This window comes from Heterodontus francisci, chromosome 17, assembly GCF_036365525.1.
Source record: "Heterodontus francisci isolate sHetFra1 chromosome 17, sHetFra1.hap1, whole genome shotgun sequence".
In the NCBI taxonomy this organism is placed as follows: domain Eukaryota; kingdom Metazoa; phylum Chordata; class Chondrichthyes; order Heterodontiformes; family Heterodontidae; genus Heterodontus; species Heterodontus francisci.
Genome location: NC_090387.1, coordinates 58,818,929 through 58,826,656, shown reverse-complemented (window position 1 = coordinate 58,826,656; position 7,728 = coordinate 58,818,929). Strand labels below are relative to the sequence as shown.

Here is a 7,728-nt window from a genome sequence, read left to right as displayed (position 1 = left end):
TGGGTAGGTGCTGGGTCGTTGGTTTCAGCCGCCTCCCCTTCCTTCTCAGGTTGAAGTTCCTCACTGCGGAGAAGGTTGCTGGTCTCCTTTCGAACAGCGGACGCCTTCGTCGAACCTTCGCCCGGCCATTCCTTGGACCTTGCCGCCTGAGCATAGCTGAGACAACGTTTGGGGCAGGTCTTGTAGAGATGGCCTGCCGCACCACACAAGTTGCAACACTTAGTCTGCTTACAGTCCTTGGTCTGATGGCCTTCCTCCTTGCAGTTGTGACGGAAGCGTGAAGAGCGGCTCCACTGTGAGGATCGACAGTGGAGCCCGGTCCCCTTTATCCTTGAACGCCTTCAGGAACTTGATGCATCCCGCCACGTTCCGGAACGTCACGTCGAAGTATCCACTGCTGGGGAAATCCTGCAGGCAGAAGACGTCCGTCGCTTGAAATCCGCAGCAATCGAAGAGAATTTTCTTGATGAAGAAGGCGCGATCGACCGGTGCATCTCCTTCCTTGTCCTTCACGACCACCCGAACGGTGTTGCGCACTCCCTGGCTCGAAGCTCGAAAATTGGTTATAGCCATTTTACTCAAAGCTTCCCCAGGATCAAAAGGCAATGATCATGGTCTCTTCTCAATCAAATAAGCACTGATAAGAACAGATACTACACTTGATCTTAGCCAAAAGGCCGAGAAGCGATGCGAATGAAATGAAACTGTGGAGTAGAACAGCTTTGAGATAAGGTGAGGCGGTGCTCTAACTTTCCAAAGACAGTCTCAGACAGACATACCTCATGGTCATCTGTCTGCAATGCTAATTCAGTCTCCTCTGGGAAAGCTGGTTTGATCATGGCCCGATTCACGACACATGTAGGGGAACTGCTGGGGACCGTCTCCTGCCACTGCCCTGTCTCTCTGACCTCCTGCAGTCTCTCTTTCACTACTGGGGGAGCTACCACCTTCACCCCCGCCAGATCATTACCTAGGAGCAGGTCAACCCGTCCACAGGCAAACTAGGGAAATTCCCTACGGTCACCAGTCCCAAAACTAGGTCGCACTCCAATGCACCCTATGTAAAGGTACAGGTGTACACTGCCCGCCAATAACATTTACCACCATTCTGGTATTTACTGTACTCTCTGGGGGGAAAGGTCAGGCCTTTTCTTTAAAAAAAACAGAAAAAAAAGTTAGTTTCCTTTTAAACCCTCAAATAGCTACCTTGTGAGTGGTAAGGTTGGTACTAGTAAGGTTTTTAGTTAGTGCAATTTACTAATAATTACTAATTAATTAGAATTGTGCTATTTGGACAGATAGTAGGGCTGTGAAGGTTCTGAAGAAGGGTCACTGACCTGAAATGTTAACTCTGCTTCTCTCTCCACAGATCCTGCCAGACCTGCTGAGTATTTCCAGCATTTCTTGTTTTTATTTCAGATTTCCAGCATCCGCAGTATTTTGCTTTTAATTTAGTAAGGCTGTGAGTTTTGTGTGAGGGATTTTACTGACTAGGGGAAAGAGGTGCTCTTTGGTCTCTTTTTTGCTTTTTTCAACCTCCACGGTACAGGGGAAGAAGCTGATTGGCAAGTAATTGGTAAGTTATTCTACTAATTACATTAGCTTTATAAAAAAACATTTTTTTGCGAAGGTATTGCAGGGCAGCTTGACCAAGTGGAATGTGCCTCCTGTGGTATGTGGGAAGTCGTGGACGCACCATGGGTCCTTATAAACACATCTGCAGGAAGCGTCACCGGCTGCAGAAGCTTGAGCTCCAGGTTTCAGAACTCGAGCAGCGGCTGGAGTCACTGGTGCATCCGCGAGGCAAAGAACTATGTGGATAGCATTTTCAGGAGGTAGTCACCCCAGAGCTTAGAGAGCGCAGGCAGAGAGAGACTGGGTGGCTGTCAGACAGACAAGAAGGTCAAGGCAGGTAGTGCAGGAGACCCTGGAGAACATCCCACTTTCTAACTAGTATTCAGTTCTGAGTACTGATGGGAGAGAGGGTTCCTCTGGAAAGTGCAGCGAATGTCATAGAAACATAGAAAATAGGAGCAGAAATGGGCCATTTGGCCCTTCGAGCCTGTGTCCGCCCTTCATTATGATCATGGCTGATCATCCAACTCAGTAACCTGTTCCCGCTTTCCCCCCATATCCTTTGATCCCTTTCGCCCCAAGAGCTATATCTAACTCCTTCTTGAAAACATACAATGTTTTGGCCTCAACTGCTTTCTGTGGTACCGAATTCCACAGGCTCACCACTCTCTGGCTGAAGAAATTTCTCCTCATCTCAGTCCTGAAAGGTTTACCCCGTATCCTTAGACTATGACCCCTGGTTCTGGACTCCCCCACCATCGGGTACATCCTTCCTGCATCTACCCTGTCAAGTCCTGTTAGAATTTTATAGGTTTCTATGAGATCCCCCCTCATTCTTCTGAACTCCAGCGAATATAATCCTAACCGACTCAATCTCTCCTCATACATCAGTCCCACCATCCCAGGAATCAGTCGGGTAAACCTTCGCTGCACTGCCTTTATAGCAAGAACATCCTTCCTCAGATAAGGACACCAAAATTGCACACAATATTCCAGGTGTGGCCTCACCAAGGCCCTGTATAATTGCAGCAAGACATCCCTGCTCCTGCACTCGAATCCTCTCGCTATGAAGGCCAACATACCATTTGCCTTTATTACTGCCTGTTGCACCTGCATGCTTACCTTCAGTGACTGGTGTACGAGAACACCCAGGTCTCGATGCATCTTCTCCTCTCTCAGTTTATAGCCGTTCAGATAATAATCTGCATTCCTATTTTTGCTACCAAAGTGGATAACCTCACATTTATCCACATTATATTGCATCTGCCATGCATTTGCCCACTCACTCAACTTGTCCATATCACCCTGAAGCCTCTCTGCATCCTCCTCACAACTCACCCTCCCACCCAGTTTTGTGTCATCTGCAAATTTGGAGATATTACATTTAGTTCCCTCATCTAAATCATTCATATTGTGAATAGCTGAGTCATGACCAGAGCACCATGGGTAGTTCAGCTGTGCAGGGAGGGAGGACAAAAGACAAGAGAGCAATAGTGCTGGGGATTCTGTAGTTAGGGGAAAAGATAGGCGTTTCTGTGGTCGCAGACGTGATTCCAGGATGGTATGTTGCCACCCTGGTGCAAGGGTCATGGATATCACTGAGCGGCTACAGGGCATTCTGGAGGGCGAGGGTGCACAGCCAGAGGTCGTGGTCCACATTGGTACCAACTATATAGGAAGAAAGAGGGATGAGGTCCTGCAGGCTGAGTTTAGGAAGTTAGGAAAGAGATTAGCAAGCAGGACCTCAAGGGTAGTAATCTCGGGATTACTCCCAAGGCCACGTGCCAGTGAGTATAGAAATAGGAGAATACACCAAATAAATGCGTGGTTCGAGAGATGGTGCAGGAGGGAGGGCTTCAGATTTCTGGAGCATTGGGACCAGTTCTGGGGAAGGTGGGACTTGTACAAGCCGGACGTTCTACACCTGAACAGGACTCGGACGAATATCCTTGCAGGAAGGTTTGCTAGTGCTGTTGGGGATGGTTTAAACGAGATTGACAGGGGAATGGGAACCTGAGGGCAGTTTCAGATAGGACAATTTCAGGCCAAGGAACAGAAGGCAGAAAATTAGCAAATGACTTGGAAAGACAGAATAAGCAAAGGGTAAAAAGTGTGCAGCACAGGAATTTGACAGTGTTAAAAGGTATTTATTTAAATGCAAGGAGCATAGTAAATAAAGTGGAAGAGCTGAGGGCACAGATAGACACACGGCAACATGATATTGTTGCTATTACGGAAATGTGGCTTAAAGTGGGGCAAGAATGGCAGCTCAAATCCCTGGATATAGAGTTTTCAGGCAGGATAGAAAGGAGGTTAAAAATGGAGAGGGTGTAGCATTATTGGTTAAGGAATCAATAACAGCTTTGAGGAGGGATGATATCATATGACATCAAATGAGGCCATATTGGTGGAGATCAGAAATAAAAAAGGGGCAGCCACACTACTAGGAGTGTACTATAGACCCCCAAATAGTGAGAGGGAGATAGAGAAACAAATATGTCGGCACATTTCTGAGTGTAAAAACTATAGGCAATAACAATTGGGGATTTCAACTAGCCGAATATCAACTGGGATGCAAACAGTGTGAAGGGCACAGAGGGCACAAAATTCATGAACTGCATTCAATAGAACATTTTTAGCCAGCATATAACAGGCCAACGAGACGGGGAGCAATTCTAGATTAGTCTTCGGTAATGAAGCTGAGCAAGTAGATGAAGTAGCAGTGGGTGACCATTTTGGAGATGGCAATCATAATACAGTTCGTTTTAGCATAATCATGGGAAAGGACAAAAAGAAGACAGGAGTTAAAGTTCTAAATTGGGGGAAGACAAATTTTATGAAACTGAGAGGCGATCTGGCAAAAGTGGACTGGATATAGCTACTGGAAGGAAATTCAGTGGCAAACCAGTTGGAGGCTTTCAAAAGCGAAATTCAACAGGCACAGTGTAGGCATGTCCCCACAAAGATAAAGGGTGGTACACCCAATTCTAGAGCCCCCTGGTTAGCTAGAGGCTTACAGGGTACGTTGAAGCAGAAAAAGAAAGTTTATGACGATTATAAAAAACTTAATACTTTAGAAAGCCTACAGGAGTATAGAAAGTGCAGGGATGAAGTAAAAAAGAAAATTAGAAAAGCAAAGAGAGGACATGAAAAAATATTGGCAGGTAAAATCAAGGTAAACCCAAAGATGTTTTATTAGTACATTAAGAGCAAGAGGATAACTAAGGAAAGGGTAGGGCTTTTTAGAGATGTACAAGGGAACTTACACATGGATGTAGATGATGTGGGCGGGGTTCTTAATGAGTTTTTTGCCTCTGTCTTCACAAAGGAGAGGGATGATGCAGACATTGTAGTAAAAGAGGAGCGTGAAATATTAGATACGATTAGCATAATGAGGGAGGAAGTACTAGAGGGTATGGCATCCTTGAAAGTGGATAAATCACCAGGGCCGGATGGATTGCATCCCAGGTTGTTAAAGGAAGCCAGGGAGGAAATAGAGGATGCGCTAACGATCATCTTCAAATCCTCACTGGATACAGGCGAGGTACCAGAGGATTGGAGGTCTGTTTAAAAAGGGTGCGAGGGATAGGCCAAATAATTATAGTCCGGTCAGTCTGAACTCGGAGGTGGGTAAATTATTAGAATCAATTCTGAGGGACAGGATAAAGTGTCACTTAGAAAGGCACAGACTGATCAGGGATAGTCAGCATGGATTTGTTAAGGGAATGTCATGTCTTACTAACTTAATTGAATTCTTTGAGGACGTAACAGGAAGGATTGATGAGGTTAGTGCAGTGGATGTTGTCTACATGGATTTTAGTAAGGCATTTGACAAGGTCCCGCATGGCAGACAGGTCAGTAAGATGAAAGCCTGTGGGATACAGGGGAATGTGGTAGGTTGGATCCAAAATTGACTCAGTGACAGGAAGCAAAGGGTAGTAGTCGACGGATGTTTTTGTGAATGGAAAGCAGTTTCCAGTTGCATTCCATAGAGCTCAGTGTTGGGTCCCTTGCTGTTTGTGGTATATGTTAATGATTTGGACTTAAATGTGGAGGCATGATTGGGAAATTTGCTGATGACACAAAAATTGGCCATGTAGTTGATAGTGAAGAGGATGGCTGTAGACTCCAGAATGATATCAATGGTTTGGCTGAGTGGGCGGAAAAGTGGCAAATGGAAATCAATCCAGATTAAGTGTGAGGTAATGCACTTGGAGAGGGCAAATAAAGCGAGGGAATACACAATAAACAGGAGGATATTGAGAGGGGTAGAAGAAGTGAGAGACCTTGGAGTGCATGTCCACAGGTACCTAAAGGTGGCAGGACAGGTAGATAAAGTGGTGAAGAAGGCTTATGGAATGCTTTCCTTTATTAGCTGAGGTACAGAATACAAAAGCAGGGATGTAATTCTGGAACTGTATAAAATGCTGGTTCGGCCACAGTTGGAGTATTGCGTACAGTTCTGGTCGCCACATTATGGAAAGGACATAGTTGCTCTGGAGAGAGTGCAGAGGAGTTTGACAAGAATGTTGCCAGGGCTTGAAAGTTGCAACTATGAAGAAAGATTGGATAGGCGAGGGTTGTTTTCCTTAGAAGAGGAGGCTGAGGGGTGACTTAATTGAGGTGTACAAAATTATGAGGGGCCAAGATAGAGTAGACAGGAAGGACCTGTTTCCCCTAGCAGAGAGGTCAATTACCAGGGGACACAGATTTAAGGTAGAAGGATTAGAGGGGACATGAGGAAAAACTTTTTCACCCAGAGGGTGGTGGGTGTCTGGAATTCACTGCCAGGAATGGTGGTGGAGGCAGAAACCCTCACTTCTTTTAAAAGGTACGTGGACATACACCTGAAGTGCTGTAACCTGCAAGACTATGGACCAGATGCTGGAAGGTAGAATTAGATTGGGTGGCTAGTTTTCTCAGCCGGCACGGACATAACGGGCTGAATGGCCTCTTTCTGGGCTGTAATTTTTCTATGGTTCTATGGTTTTCCCAGTAAAAGTTATCTAGTGGCCCCTGTGTCCCCAAGGATTACTATGGGCTTGCTTGCCCCACTCAAGGGGTATGGGGTTATTCTGCATTCAGACAAAAAATCCTGATAACCTTCAGGAATCCTATTAAATTTTCCTACACCTACAGAAGTATGTTTTCTGGGCCTCACTATCGCTGCAGTTAAAGCCACAGCTTGTTCAGCTGTGCTTTCCATCAAGGTCCTTTCTCCTTCACTGAGTGGGTGTGCCCTAATTAACCCTACAGGCTTTCCCTGTAGTTTCCAGCAGTCAGCTCTTAGATGACCTGCTTTAATACAATGGAAGCACACGGCTCTCCGGGTCTCACTCCTACTTACAGCACCTTCCTTTTTGGCTGGAGGAGGGTCCCCAGTGTCTCCTGCTTTTATTTCTCTCCGGGAATTTCCTGGGCTCCCATCACCTTCCCACCCTTTGTCCTATTCGGATTTGTGGGGGTGACTAGGAAAGGTTTTCCCCAGGGGAAGCGACTTGTATATTAGAACAAACTCATCAGCCAGAACTGCAGCTTGCCTCGCTCTATGAACTTTTTGTTCCTCTACATGAGTCTTTATGGAGAGTGGGAGAGTGTTTTTAAATTCCTCTAGCAAAATTGCATCTCTGAGGTTTTCACAGCTGGGCTGCACTTTAAGAGCCCTCAACCACTGGTCAAAAGCCAGCTGCTTACTTCTCTCAAATTTCAGGTAAGTTTGATCAGCTTGGTTTGTGAGGGTTTTGGTGGTAGGCCTCTGGTACTAGCTCATATGCCCCAAGGATAGTACTTTTTTGTCAGTTCATAATTGGATGAACTCTCATCTGGCAACAGGGAATAAACCTCATGGGCTTTTCCTGTGAACTTGCTTTGCATCAGAAGAGTCCAGGTCTCAGCCGGTCATTTTAACTGCCTTGCAAGTTTCTCAAAAGATACAAAAAATGATTCCATGCCTCCCTCATTGAATTTTGGGATCAGTTGGGAAAATGTTAACAATCCCCGTACACAGCCCCGCACCACTTGTACCTTCCATGCTTTCACTGGGGTTACTCTGTCGCCCCCTAAATAACTCGAAAAATAACTAGAAATAGATTCTGACAGGTATTGCTAGCAAAGATACAATTGGAACAGAGGAAACTTGAATTAGAAGACAGG

General features: G+C 45.7%; 1 pseudogene; it reads right to left on the bottom strand.

The window, feature by feature from the left end:
• Window positions 1-580: 580 nt before the first annotated feature.
• LOC137379317 (U2 spliceosomal RNA) lies at window positions 581-689 on the bottom strand (annotated as a pseudogene).
• Between the last annotated feature and the right edge of the window lie 7,039 nt (window positions 690-7,728).